The 15878-nt window shown below is 39.2% G+C and overlaps 1 protein-coding gene across 1 annotated transcript in view; it reads right to left on the reverse strand.

Moving 5' to 3' along the window:
• kcnn3 (potassium intermediate/small conductance calcium-activated channel, subfamily N, member 3) overlaps nucleotides 1-846 on the reverse strand; it is a 74296-nt gene extending 73450 nt beyond the window's left edge. Inside the window, exon 1 of the mRNA XM_067395933.1 lies at nucleotides 385-846. The gene's annotated coding sequence lies outside the window, so the exon portion shown is untranslated. The remainder of the gene's footprint in view (nucleotides 1-384) is intronic.
• Between the last annotated feature and the right edge of the window lie 15032 nt (nucleotides 847-15878).

Below are 15878 nucleotides of genomic sequence, written 5' to 3' on the forward strand. Positions count from 1 at the left end.
CTATGAACCCATCCATATATACTAATCGCTCTGAGCTTTCTCTCTCTCCATCGCCTTCTCTCTTCCTCCCTCTGACACCCCCTCCTCTCATCTCGCTCCTTCCAGCAATATCTGTCACATAAATGCATGCAAGAGTCTCTGTATTTTTAAGAAACTTATGCAATAGTCAAATTGTGGCCTCTAGACTGACCTGTGACAAATCCAAGACTCATCATATTACCATCACTGCTCTGCACTATTTGGGCATTTGTATTGCCTCTAAAATACACACTAAAGAGCATAATTTTTTATCATTTAGTACATTTATAATCATGTATAAATAATTACAGTGAAGATATGAGTTTGATTTTAATTCCATTAGACATCTTTCTCTCTGTCACTTACCTCTCTCCTGTCAGTCTCTCTCCACCTTCATATGGTGATTTCAAAAGCAGTGCAACAATATTCCTCCACACTTTTTCTTTTTCATGTTGTCACAATCATGCCATCATTTCTTCTTCGGCTCGTTGTCAAGCTGTGATTCCAGACTGAAGGTTTTTAATGACAGAAGTATAAAGCGTTATTTATTTAAACGAGACTCCTACGGACGAAAGCTGTTGCGTTGAACACCTGAACAATGATCGAAATAAAAGCGGAAAATAAATTGCGGGGAAAGGATTTATCGCGCTGTTTAATATTTCAGGAAATATATCCAACCGTTGCGTTAATAAGCATTATTAGCCTCCTGTGAAGAAAAGCGCTTTAAAGTAGCATCTGGATATGAGGAAAGGTGAAAGTAGCGATAGTCTGATATTGTGTGGAAATGGATGCATGTCCTCCAGCTCTCACTCTGACAGCACGTCTCTCATTCTCATTCTCTCTCTCTCTCTCTCTCTCTCTCTCTCTCTCTCTCTCTCAACTTCTCTTTTGGGCTCCGTCTCTCCGCCCCATTCCCTCCTCTCTGCTCCTCTCATTGGACACACATCGCTGAACCAAGCAAATAAGCTCTGGAAAAACTAGAGAAGAACATTTAATTTAGAAAAAACACCTGCCTCCTCCACTCCTCTTCCTGCTTTCCTAGCACAAAGATTTTTCAATAAAACATAACAACATTTGAAATAAATAGGACTAAATAAATAATGCTAATAATAATTATTATTATAGTTTTTATTATTATTATTATTAATAATAATAATAATAATAATAATAACAACTAGAATTTGCATTATTGTATAATTAAATATTGATAAAGAATAATTAATGATTAATTATCCTACACGGATGTTGAATGCTCGAATCTGATTGGTTGATCAGCCTTAACCCTCTATGGTATGGTGTTGCCTCCAAGCAACATGGTCTATTTTAGTTTGTTTTTAATAAAATAAAGCACAAATTGATTGATCAAGCATATCTCAGGACAGAATAACTCAAATACTAATCAATAAAAGCGCAAAAAAGACCAAAAACATGACCAACAGGGGTCCATTTTGTGTCCTGTTTCAGCACATGTGCACATATCACATGACTCCATATTTTCTCCATTGAAAAGTGTTTTTTCACTTGTTTGTAACCATTTAATCACCCACAAAAAATATGAGTCACCTTCACTGGCAAGTAAAGAAGTATTTTTAAGTAATTTACATTATATATCATCAAATGTTTTAGAGAAAATTACAAAAAACTGTATGTTGCCTCAAGGCAACATTGTACCATAATGGAATCGCATAAGACCATACAGCCATAATAGGTTTCAATACAAATGTATCATATTTGTAAGGAAAAGAGTTAGAATTATCTAAATATGTTAGCATTTTCACATGATTTTGTCTTGTACTTATAAGAATACTAATTCACATACTATATCTGCATATATTATGATCTGCACATTTTCTATAGCACTTCAGAAACGTATAAAACACAGGTAACACTGGCAGCTGATGAGGGTGAGTATGAGGAGTTAATGAGGGGTCATACTGTAATGAGGAAGATGAAATCATAGTGACAATCCATCAAGGAGATACTGAGGGTGAGAGAGAAGATGGAGATGAGGATGAAGATGGATATGATAATTTAATATAATAACATAAAAATATGATGGTTTGGTAATACTTGCGTTCCACTATGGTACAATGTTGCCTGAGGGCAACAGCTGGATATAAAATGTTACTTTTTATTAAATATGAAACTTTTAATACATTAAAAACTAGATAAATTTGTTTGTTTAAGTGTCTAGTTAAAGAAATGAATGTTTTTAATAAATATATTTCTTTTTTCTACATGAAAATGCCAAATGTTTAAATTTTTCCATTGTGGTACAATGTTGCCTCGAGGCAACAAACTTATAAAAATTAAATAAATTTAAAAATTATGAAAATGTTTATTGATATTGTTAAAGTGTCCAATTTTAAGCAGGAAAAACAACACAAATGATTTTTTCCTCATTGATATCATATTGCGTACCATAGAGGGTTAAGGCGTGCAACTATTTTCAGTGAAACGCACGGCTAAAGTAGTTCCAGGCAGGTCTTGACCGCATTGCAGTTCCATATCACTTCGCCAAATGATTTCAGTTATCTCAATAGGTCCTACAGTCTACAACCGCAAAAGAAACAAAACTCACAAGGACACTGACCAAATAAATAAATATAGTAAACAACTGGATGAAAACAACAAATTATTGTCATGGTTTTTGCCACAAAATACGTTTTGTTGTGTCCCGAAAGCGCATACTCTCTCTCTTTCAAATGTTATGTGGACACACACTCGCACAGCAACATTTTGTCAGCGCTGCTCTGACGAAATAATCACTAAAATAGTTTAGCAATTTAAAAGCTACATGACATTTCTCACCGAGGTAATAACTGTGCGGTTCTGGAGGTAGAGAAACACTGCTGCCGTGAGAGACGCACAGACTCAGGTAGGCTAATTCGCATATGCTCATTCTCTCTCTCTCTAACCGTAGAATAAGCGGAATCATAGGCGCCGATCCCGTGGGTGCTCGGGGGCTGGAGCACCAACGGAAAAATACGAGATATTTTCCATGGATTTTATGGGCACCCACCGGCAGAAACATAAATCGGCGCCTATGAGCGGAATAACTGACTCCGGGCAGTTGAATTCTTAGAAAACAATGCACACCACCACAGGTGTAACAGCCACAACGCCATGTGTATTATTTTCTAAGAATTCAACGCCTGTTGTCAATTATTCCTTACATAAAAGTGCCTTTTAAACAAACAAACAAATTGATCCTTCGCAAAGACCCGCCCCTCTTAGTTACTGTTGCTTTGTTCAACAAGCCATGGCGCCATCGCGCCACACACAGAGTGAAAAATACATAGTGGAGCAAAGAGGACACTGACAACACGTCGACAGACAAGACAGAGCATGATATTAAACAAAGTCCCAGCTTTTAAATTGTGTATTTTTTTTTAAAGAAATTCGAACAATAAAAACCGTTTTGGCTCTTTAATGTGTCATGACAGATTGCTGTAGCGCCTCAGCTCCAGCGGCTCGTGAACCGATCATCTCTTCATACTAGTTAATTTATAGCATCATATAAACATGAATGAACATGAGAAGGAATGTTGTATAAAACGCGGAAAGACGTAAATACACACCATTTTTCAAGTTCAGGTCCACCGAGGTTAATCTAACTCCTGACTGCTTTGTCAAAATGGCGGATTCTGCGTTATGATTGGTTAGATCGCTTGTCAATCAAACTCCTGGCGAAGGGTCAATTATGACACTTTTAGCTAATATAATACCAAGTCACCAACAAGTTAGTAACAATAACTGTTGGAGCTATAACTTTAATTTGTCATAATTAATTTGTCATTTTCTGCTTTTTTTTCTGAAAGAGAGAGAGAGATCTTGGTTTCTTCATCAGTGATTACATTCAAGTTGTTAAAAAAGTTTAATTAACTTTTCACTTCAAAAATTTAAGGCAGCATTTAAACCTATGATTTCAATTTCAGTGGATTGCCATCTTTGCAGTGTAGTCTGCACTCTTGCTTCAGGTCACAGAATCATGACATATCTTGTCAATGTCTCATCAACATAGGGGTATAAACACACAGCTGCCACAACAGGTCGAAGTCCCACCAACAGGTGGCCAAGGGCATAGTCGCTAGCCATTTTCCCACGAAAGTAGACCTAACTGACCCTTTGTCCCCAGAAACAACACCTGTCACTGGGAAATACACGGCTGCCGATGCCGGTCTAACAGGCATCCCTTAAACTGACAACTTTGTATTCATTAAAGGGATGGTTCACCCAAAAATGAAAATCATTTATTCACCCTCATGTCTTTCCAAACCCGTATGACTTTATTCTGTGGAAAACATTTTGAGAAATGTCACAGTGATTTTTTTGTCTCCACAGTCAATGGTAACCAAAACTGTTTAGTTACCAACATTCTTCAAAATATTCTTCAACATTCTTTGTGAACTTTTTCGGAGAAATATCCCTTTAAGATATCCTTTCAGGCAAACCTTTAAGTGACCACATTGCCAATGTTGACATCCGCTTTTTATGATGAGCACAAACCACAGCTGCCCATTCAGCACATATGTCCACTGCACAGGATGCTGACCCTTGCTAATGCATGGTAGATCTAGAAAAAAAGGGATAAAAGGGGAAAAAAAGCAGTTTAAATGAGTTTCCAGGTGAAAGTGGCTCATCACTTTGCTATCTCACGGCAACAGTGTCCTCTCTATCATGTCATTATGTTCTGGCTCCGGTAATTACCATGTAAAATCCAACATTTCAGGCTCCCTAAACCGGATATAGCAGGATGGTGCTCCATCAACGTGGACAGAGAATATTTTACTTGACAGGTACGAATAAATTAAATACTCATGTCAGCTGGAAAGGCGATTTCCCCAGATTTAGTGACTATTACAGCATAAGCCATATGTCGCCCGGTGACATCATCGGCAGCAAGCTCAGTCAACGTGGTCCCGCGCGGTAGCCATGGTCAGGGACGTGCACAGGAATTTTGAGGGGCAGTTGCTCTGACCTAAAAAAAAGGGCAACCCCCTTTTTTTATCAGTCGTTAACTGAAAATTTTTATTTCAGTTAACAACGATGTTTTTTCCCACCTAGTTTTCGTTTTTTCGTTCGTTTTCGTTAACGATTATAACCTTACTCACCTTTCCGACAACGTTAAGTCGTCTCACCCGACAACCGCGACAATCTCCTTCTAGTGCCGCTCATGCAGGCTCAGCTCAGGTGCCGGTCGCGTGCAGCGCTGCTGCGACGTAAACAGAGTTTGCCCTTCCCCTACTGACTTTCACTTTCGGACGGGTGCCCGAATATAGAAGTGAATGAGGCTTTGCGATTTTTTATTTATTTATTTATTTTTTTATCTAGGCCTACGTGAAATTCTGCATCCATTGTACGATTTTTTTATTTATTTTTTTCCACCTCAGAAGGGCAACGTGAGTTGAGAAAGGCATATGGGCAGTTGCCCGGGCAACCTGAGCAACCCCCCTGTGCACGTCCCTGGTCATGGTGATGATGCAAGGTCACGCTATTTCCATACATGTATCCGGTATCATGTAATCTAGGGGCATGACACAAGCTTAATTCCTCAGCGGCCAATCCAGGAGATATTAAAACAATGACACAGAGTGAAAAGTGGGCAGACTTAGTTCATCTAAAAGTTGTATTTCTGTCATTAAGTACTCTCATGTCGTTCCAAACCCACAAGACCTTCATTTCTCTTTGAACACAAATAAATATATTTTTGATGAAATCCAAGAGGTTTTTTATTTCCCATAGAAAGCAATGAAATTACAGTGGGTATGGAAAGTATTCAGACCCCCTTAAATTTTTCACTCTTTGTTATATTGCAGCCATTTGCTAAAATCATTTGTTCATTTTTTTCCTCATTAATGTACACACAGCACCCCATATTGACAGAAAAACACAGAATTGTTGACATTTTTGCAGATTTATTAAAAAAGAAAAACTGAAATATCACATGGTCCTAAGTATTCAGACCCTTTGCTGTGACACTCATATATTTAACTGCTGTCCATTTCTTCTGATCATCCTTGAGATGGTTCTACACCTTCAGTGGAGTCCATCTGTGTTTGATTATACTGATTGGACTTAATTAGGAAAGCCACACATCTGTCTATATAAGACCTTACAGCTCACAGTGCATGTCAGAGCAAATGAGAATCATGAGGTCAAAGGAACTGCCTGAAGAGCTCAAAGACAGAATTGTGGCAAGGCACAGCTCTGGCCAAGGTTACAAAAAAATTTCTGCTGTACTTAAGGTTCCTAAGAGCACAGTGGCCTCCATAATCTTTAAATGGAAGACGTTTGGGACAACCAGAACTTCCAAGAGCTGGCTGTCCAGCCAAACTGAGCTATCAGGGGAGAAGAGCCTTGGTGAGAGAGGTAAAGAAGAACCCAAATATCACTGTGGCTGAGCTCCAGAGATGCAGTTGGGAGATGGGAGAAAGTTGTAGAAAGTCAACCATCACTGCAGCCCTCCACCAGTCAGGGCTTTATGGCAGAGTGGCCCGACAGAAGCCTTTCCTCAGTGCAAGACACATGAAAACCCGCCTGGAGTTGGCTAAAAAAAACACCTGAAGGACTCCAAGATGGTGAGAAATAAGATTCTCTGGTCTGATGAGACCAAGATAGAACTTTTTGGCTTTAATTCTAAGCGGTATGTGTGGAGAAAACCAGGCACTGCTCATCACCTGTCCAATACAGTCCCAACAGTGAAGCATGGTGGTGGCAGTATCATGCTGTGGGGTTTTTTTTCAACTGCAGGGACAGGACGACTTGTTGCAATCGAGGGAAAGATGAATGCGGCCAAGTACAGGGATATCCTGGACGAAAACCTTCTCCAGAGTGCTCAGGACCTCAGACTGGGCCGAAGGTTTACCTTCCAACAAGACAATGACCCTAAGCACACAGCTAAAATAACGAAGGAGTGGCTTCACAACAACTCCGTGACTGTTCTTGAATGGCCCAACCAGAGCCCTGACTTAAACCAATTGAGCATCTCTGGAGAGACCTAAAATGGCTGTCCACCAACGTTTACCATCCAACCTGACAGAACTGGAGAGGATCTGCAAGGAGGAATGGCAGAGGATCCCCAAATCCAGGTGTGAAAAACTTGTTGCATCTTTCCCAAAAAGACTCATGGCTGTATTAGATCAAAAGGGTGCTGCTTCTAAATTCTGAGCAAAAGGTCTGAATACTTAGGACCATGTGATATTTTTCTTTTTTAATAAATCTGCAAAAATGTCAACAATTCTGTGTTTTTCTGTCAATATGGGGTGCTGTGTTTACATTAATGAGGGAAAAAATGAACTTAAATGATTTTAGCAAATGGCTGCAATATAACAAAGAGTGAAACATTTAGGGGGTCTGAAATACTTTCCGTACCCACTGTACCATCATTCAAGGTCAAGAGAACGCAGTGCAGAATATCCATGTTTATGTCCGGACACCGTCTCTGTATTGGCCAGCTCCTGCGTCAGTATCACACACGTCGTGCTGCTCACGTGAACAGCGTCGGCCATTACCGAGCCAGTGTTTGGACATAAACACGGAAGCTCTGCAATGCGTTCACTGCGTCAGCTGCGTAGGAGAATGACAGGGAAGAGGAAAAATTGTTGAATGAAGTTGTTATTTTTGTTTTGTTTTTGCACACAAAAAGTATTCTCGTCGCTTCATAACACTAAGGTTGAACCACTGTAGTCACGTTGACTATTTTAATGATGTCTTTACTACTTTTCTGGACCTTGAATGTGGTAATTTCATTGCTTTCTATGGGAGATAAAAAAACCTCTCGGATTTCATCAAAAATATCTTAATTTGTGTTCCGAAGATGAACGAAGGTCTTGTGGGTTTGGAATGACATGAGGGTGAGTACTTAATGACAGAAATTTCATTTTTGGGTGAACTATCCCTTTAAGAAATAAGTGAAAAAACAAACCAGCCACATTTGAAAGGGAACTCCAGAGAAAGGAAAGGAAAGCAGAAAGCTAGCGGCCCATTGGAAAGGTCAAAGGTGACCGTGCGAGGACAGTGACAAAATGGGACACAGCTGTCCAGTTCTAACTGGAGAAGATGACGGACATGACAGCTAAGAGCACAGCTCAGAGGACACGAAAAATAAAAAGAAAAGGAGAAATCCATCATGCCGATTTCAGTCTCTACGACAGGGAAGGTTATGAATGCGAAGAGATGGGGAGAGTGACACCAAACAAGTGCTTTTGTTCCTTTTGTGAAGAGAAAAGGTCAGCTCGTTCCTAAAGGACACCTATGAAGTGGTGTATTACAGCGCAAAAGTTCGAGAGAGAATGATAAATGCTGGAAAAACACTGGTCTGATAAATATATATATATATATATATGACCGAACAACAGAATGAGCACAGGCAGAGTGGTTACCATGCCAACACCAGAGTACACAGACAGTTGTCTTCTCTTTTTTCCCCTGTTGGATGAAACCATTCTGTCTAAATGCCATACAGTCTGCATCGACACAGGAGGAGGAGCTCTCCATCTCGCCTTGATCTTGTTTTATTTTAAATTGCACTTCTCGCTAATCGACGTGTAGGCCCAGCGTGTTTGATTCACGAGTGCGCGGAGGGGATGACCGCGTCCACGCATCTAAACGGGCCGTAAAATTCCCATCATCTCCACCTGGAGTGAAACACACTCACACACACCCATGGATGCTAATCAATAGCAGAACAGCATCACTCAGTGGGCAGCGGGGCGAAAACAAACCCACCTTATTTACTGCTAATGTGAACTCAGCAATACTACACTTGAGCTATGCATCATACGCCGGTTCGTTCAAAACACACCGTGTTCTCGAAGTCAGTGGGAGGCGTTGGTGACCCCTATGATTCAGTGGACATGCTAAACTCATGAAACGATCCATCAAATTGAGTCACGGCCCATAATCTTTCCTCCTTCCAGCCATTCGACGACTCTTGCTCCTGCAGTCGCATGCTTCCACAATCGTTTGATGGTAATGAACAAAAAGGGTTCGCGGGACTGACAGAGGCAGAGAAATTTGAGAGCGAGATAAAAGGGGTGAGAGTGGGAGAAGGACGAAGCAAGGAGAGAAACAAGGAATAATAAGAGAATGGAAGAAGATAAGGAGTAGAAATGACAGACATTAGATGGTGTGAGTGATGGGGGGCAGAGGGAGAAAGAGAAGGAGAGACAGATGGACAAACAGAGACAAGTAAACAGAAAGAGAGAGGGGTGCCACAGTAACAGTCTGGCGTTACGTCAAACGCTTTGCTTTAGATCCCATACAAGTATGAACACACACACACACACCGTATATCCCTTTTCCAAACAAATAACTGTAACCTTTAATGGAAAGACATGGAGAAAACATGCACGCACAATTGGACTAAAAATATACATGGCCAAAAAAATAAATAAATAAATAAGTAGCATGCTTCTAAAACAGCAGGTGCAAGTCTAAATAATCCACAGACAAATGCAACACAATCGCGGTGACGTCCTCGTTCTCGAAACAAACACTCAGAGAGAAGTATTCTTCATGTTCACTAATGGACTTCCTTACTGCCCACACGCTCAGGCTCAGTGCTACATCAGCACTCTACCGCATCCCATCCGGCCCTAATGTTCTAGCAGGGTTTGGTCAATGTTCACCTACTGTTCCAACTTGGCTGGCCTAAATGATGAGACATGTCTTGATTGTTTTGAAAGACAATTTTGAATGGACAGAGTAACAAAAGAGTAGAAGTTGGGAACGTGGCTCTGTGACGCTGGAGAATTCGATCAATGTCTGGCAATATAAAGATGCTCTCAATTTGTGATGCGCTCACTGAATGATTGATGGTCATTGGCATCTTTGCCGGTGTCGCTTTTGTTGCCCCAATAAGAGCAAAAGCTAGACTCTTTTGTCTAAATATTGACAACTTGACTTTGACCATTTGTCCCAGTTTTCCAAAAAATATCCAACTTTTTTCAATCAGAAAGTTCTAAACATGCCCAAGAGTACAATGCAGGGATTTTTGGGAGTTTTGTTTTGTATTCTGTTTTCAAGTTGAGTATTGTTTTGTTTGCAAGTTTGTTTTGTTTTTGTGTGTGTGTGTTGCCAATTTTGTTTTGCGAAAAATTATGTTGGATGCTTTGCTGCGTCTGAAATCGCATACTGTATATAGTAGGTATTCCATTTAGTTTGAAACTTACTTCGCAACCGTTAAAAAATTATGTTCTATACATGTAGCCTAGTATGAATAAAATTCGGATGTACTACTTCCGCCATGTTGTCAATGTGACCTAGGGCATTAGTTGCTTCAAATCCATTCACAAATCATCTCCCGTGGCCTCATGGGATAAAGTGCCATTGAATGCGCACTTCAGATTCTCGCCGGATGTAGTAGGTCATCCGTGTACTTTTCTTTTACTGTTTAATGAATACTGTGATATCGGACATACTGCTCGGCTCACAAACTGTTTTTCACCTACTATATAGTATGGAAGTACGCATATTCTGACACAGTGCTTGTCTTTAACTCATGAGTGTGAATACAATTCATCTTTGATGTATGACTGCTGCATTATTAATCTTTTTTTTTTTTTTTTTGAGTTTTTTTGTTTTGAATGATGGTGATGTAACAATCGGCCTAATAACTGCTGTTATCCATTACTCTGAATTTTGAATTCAGTTCCATTTTATTATTACCAATTCATATCTAATTCATTATCAAACTGGTCTTCAGCCAAAATGCTTCTGAAATAAATGTAGTCAATCTTTACTAATTTTGGGTCACTGAGAACAAAAATTATGCTTAAAATTGTTGATTGGCTCTAGTTTTCAAGATATGCTATTGGGTCAGTATACGACCCTTGACTTGGGAATGGCAGAGGATAAGTGAGTTATAAAGGGAAGGGATCTCAATTTAAAACAGAAATGACTACAATACATCTTTGACTGGATCTATGAATAAATCGATGACTGGTTTTAGACAGTAAGCCTACTTGCTTTTTAGGCAAAACAGTGAGTGATGCGGTCTGACGCTGGTATTGTGTCATACATGATATGAAATGCATCATGCTAGAAGTCATGATTATGATGACATAATAATGAAACTTACATCACTCTGCTGAACAAATAGCCCTATATCAGCTCAAGAAATCATAACGCAGGGGTGCAAAACCCAAAAATTGTAGACCATTATTATTAAAATCTAGTCACCCCCAAAAAATTTAAATCAGATCTACAACCAATCATTTTTGTAACTTAAACTGTGTTTGCCGACCTGCATATGATTTAGAAAATCTGATGTATGACAGCTGCCTGACTGCATTTTGTTTCTCAAATGAGCATATATTGCAAACATTGTGCTTGAGTCTCAGCATTGAGCTGACTGTTATTCTTCACTCTAATTAAATATTACAGACATTCTAATTGAATGCACATTCCAATAAGATGTACTAATACTGGAATAAATGAATTGACATAGTCAACACATGTTGTTAGGCAGAAAATATCTGACCGGATTTTCAACCACTCACCAAAAGTAATAAAAATCACATTTTAATTCTATAACAATTGTTTTCTGCCTGTTATTGTGGTCTTGTAATAAGGGTAGCTTAAAGGCTAAACCACTTTTTGTGGGAAGGTTCACTGCAGTAAACGTAAAATTTTTATGTTTCAGCCTGGTCACCGTGATTTTGCCAAGTAAGACATGTTTCAACATATTTTGTTGATCCTGGAACAACATTCCTGTTAGTGTTAACCCTATTCCTACCCCTAAACCTAATCCTACCCATAACTTATCCCTAAAATCAGAGGGGAAAGATAACACTGATGTAGAAGCACCTAACCCTGGTTGCAAGCCTAAACTTGACATAAATGGTAAACTTGACCCTCAAATCTGATTGGTTGATTGGAACGTTGTTCCAGGATCAACAAAGATGTTGATCCAGGAACATGTCGTACTTGGTAAAATCACATTCACCTTTTAGCCTATACTGAAGCAGACAAAACATGGGTTATTAAAAAAAAAAAAAAACCCGAAAGCAATTAGACTCTGTCTATCATACGTTTTGAGGCTTATCACTCCTGACCCCCTTCAAGGTTTAAAAGAAAATAAACCAGGGACTCCAACATAACCCTTGCCACAATTTGAACACTGCTGGCTGTTCTTTGGCATGTGAGGACATTTACTCTGTTCTCTCTCTGCCTTATTTGTGAGCACTGGAAACCTTTAAAGCTTTCTCATTACACACATACCACCTGCAGCCCCTGGAAAATTCCCTAAACTAAAGGCGAAGCCGGTCAGGGTTAGCCTACTATAAACAGATTACTACCTAAATACCAGTCCATCATCCCTACCCTCCACTCTCACCTTCCACTCACCTTTTCATTCCCTACTCTCTCCATTTCAGTGCTCCTCTTTTTCAGCCACTTTTGCTTTCAACCTCTATTAAATGTTGTATTTCATTTGATCCTGCATTATGCCTAGGAATCATATTTCTTCATTTACATATTTTCTGTTCTAATTCTAGTTCTTTTATTGAGCCTCATTGTAAACTCAATCTCTTTTCTCATCAGTGTCACAACTTCTAATAAGTATTTTATTAGATTCAAGTCAATAACATCAGTTAATTCATTAAGTATCAACAATTAATAATACCTTTACATGATTTAGTTGACACAAAAAAATAATTATTGTAGCTAAAACATTAGAGCATGGCGCTAACAACAGCAAGGTGATGGGTTCGACTCTCAGGGAAAGTGAGAACTGATTAAATGTAAATGTGTATCTTTAAAGGTCCCGTTTTTCGTGGTTTTTTGAAGCTTTGATTGTGTTTATAGTGTGCAATATAACATGTGTTCATGTTTCGCGTGTAAAAAAAACACAGTATTTTTCACATAATTTACTTATCTGTATACAGCTGTTTCCACTGTCATAAAAACGGGCTGATGACTTCCTTGTTCTATGAAGTCCCTCCTTCAGAAATATGTAACGAGTTCTGATTGTGCCAGCGGTTCCTGTGTTGTGATTCGACAGCTCTGAGCGCACCGTGCCCGGAAAGGTCACGCCTCTTATCATAACGTGGAGATGCACGCGCTCAGTGTTATTGTAAACATGTCTTTAATTTTACCCTATCAATTTGAGCCGGAATCAGACCCGGTGATTGAACTGCGGGATGAAAATAACAGAGTTTCGACGACATGGCGACAAACACACTCTACAAACGCAACTCTTGTGTATTCCTGTGGCCGGAGGTTAGTCAAAAAACTGTTTTAGTGACGTCATTAAAGAAGGAAGTAGAGGGATGTAGTCCAAACTGGCCGTTCGATGTAGGCGACTTCTGTTAAATAAAATATCTCACTTGGCATTGAACTTTGAGCTTTAAAATTTTACCGATTTTATTTATACTCTAACAACAACATTACACACTAACTAAAGTTTGAAACATGGGATCACGAAGAACGGGACCTTTAAATGCAATGTGAAAAATGCGTCTGTCAAATACATAAATGTACATGTAAAATTATCATTTACTCACCCTCATGTTGTTCCAAGCTGAACGACTTACTGTCTTCTGTATATTTTTAACTGTTTTTAAACAATGATGTAAATGGTGTCCAAAACAACATTGGACCCCATTGACTTCCATTGTTTGGAAAAAAAAAGCAAAACATTTTGGGTGAACTATCCAAGTTTAACAAGTATCAATTAACATTAATGTTTTAACATAGCCTAATAAAGGGCATATTTATACAGTACAATTAACAAAAATTAATAAATACTTTAAAATATATATTGCTTAAAGGTGCTAAAGAGGATGTTTTGTTTTATACATTTTTGCAATATTACTTGAAACTGTCTTTACTAACTGATAAAAGACTATTTATTAGGTGCACTGAAAGGAATAATATTAATATACATCATCTGTGCACGAGGTAGGGCCTTAAAAACATCAGCCAATCGTTTACGCGATCATCGCGTAAACGATTGGCCCTCTGGCTTGTCAATCACTGCCATGACGTTCCTTGTGAGAGACGAGCGCAGCTTTCCACACTCTACAGGCGCCGCATGCAATGTTTTTGTCAGGAGACAGGAGTAACAACTGCAGATTATGAGTTACCTGCGGTGAGTCCGACATAATGAATCCACTAACACGACACAGCTAATGCCGGTGGAAAACACTCGTGTTCCAATACTCGTGCACGAGTTTTGGGAGGCGTTCCCTCGAAATGAGCTGTGAAGGAGGGGGGTTGTTCTTACGCATGCGATCATTTCAAAAACTCACTGACAGTCTTTGGTTTCTCAGTTGACGAAAAGATCCTCTTTAGCACCTTTAATAGTTCATGATACCTAATAGACTGACTAAATGTGAAGTGTTACCATTAAATCTTTTGGTAGCTATGCTTCTGTGACACCCAAATTATGTCCTTTGAGGTAAAGTCAATATAAAATCGGTTAATTTATGAAAGAAACTCCATATATTTGGCATACGCTGTGTATAGCAGCACATTATAACCTCATTATGTAAGCCACAGATATGCACAGAATTCTAAATACAGTAATAACACTTGTGCTGCGACAGTTGGTGTGTAGGTGGAAGTTAGAAGGGAAAGCCCTCAGAGGTTGATCTCTCACACACACTCTAACAGACACACACATTTCACATTACATTATTGCATTTGTCATTTTAGCCTAGGCAGGCCTAACAACTTTGATTTTACTGACTCAGCTGGTGAAAGGACCGTGTGTGTTTCAAGGGAGGGTAAAAGCTCTGTGATGACCTACAATGTGCGAGCTGTCTTAAATATTTCGTTTCAGGGCTCAAAACAGTGTCAGCTGTTGCGATGCATCACTTGGATGCCACGAGCACTGGGAGCAACACCCATGAACACACACAGTAGTACAGTACTAGAGTTTAGTGACCTTTGCTTTAGTATACTCATTAACCAATGGCAGTTAGCTTTAGTTTCGCGTTTCCTTGTTCTTTTCACCAAGGCTTTCCTGCTACCCACACTTTTCCCTTACGTATTCCCTCTTCTCTGAAGCATCGATCACCTCATTTACACGGCGTATAGACCAGACTAATAATTCATGTACGCTTGTTTGACATATCCGTCGAAATATTCGCGCGGAACCGGAGTATAATGACTTTTTGTTGTTGTTGGAGTCTGACAGACTCGTTTATACTGCATGCGTGCGACGCGACAAGACACGGTGTATGAAAGCTTTATGTGGACGTGTCAGCTGTCAGTCTTCGTTTTCAACTCGGGTTAAAATCGAGACTCCACATGCTTTTTTAATAAAGTGTGAAATTATCAATAAAGTTCACTACCGCAGCTGGTGGTATTTTATTCATTACTCAGCCTATAAAAATGCTCAGAGACGGAATCAGCAGACTTGCCAGTGAAATTAGTGAGGGGAAAATGAATAATTTCACACTAATGTTCTGTTTTTTTGCAGCAATCTCGTCCAGGGGTTTGATCATTCTCAAAACTGTCACCTGTGAACTACACGAAACAGGGAAAGGTCGCCATCCAGCGGTAATAAAACCCTTTAAAAAATAAAGTGTATGTTGTGACAGGTTTTGAAATTGTATATTTGAATTCCACTTTCAATGTCACTTTGTTTATATTCATATTTATGCTATAGCCTAGCCTAGCCTAGCTGTTGGGTAAACAAACATCACTTGCATACAGTCAGGCAAAAATCAAATAAGATGAAACTGTGTTTGGACAAGTTAATACACTTTTTTAATTTATTAAATTGATGGGCAGGCGGTCACTCTTTTTTAAACGTTATTTCATTACAATGCATTAATTACAAAATTGCTTGATATTTTGAGTCAACTTGAAATTTGATGAAATGTGTAGTTGGGTATAGTTGGGCTATG

Source organism: Chanodichthys erythropterus, chromosome 2 (assembly GCF_024489055.1).
Source record: "Chanodichthys erythropterus isolate Z2021 chromosome 2, ASM2448905v1, whole genome shotgun sequence".
NCBI classification, from domain to species: domain Eukaryota; kingdom Metazoa; phylum Chordata; class Actinopteri; order Cypriniformes; family Xenocyprididae; genus Chanodichthys; species Chanodichthys erythropterus.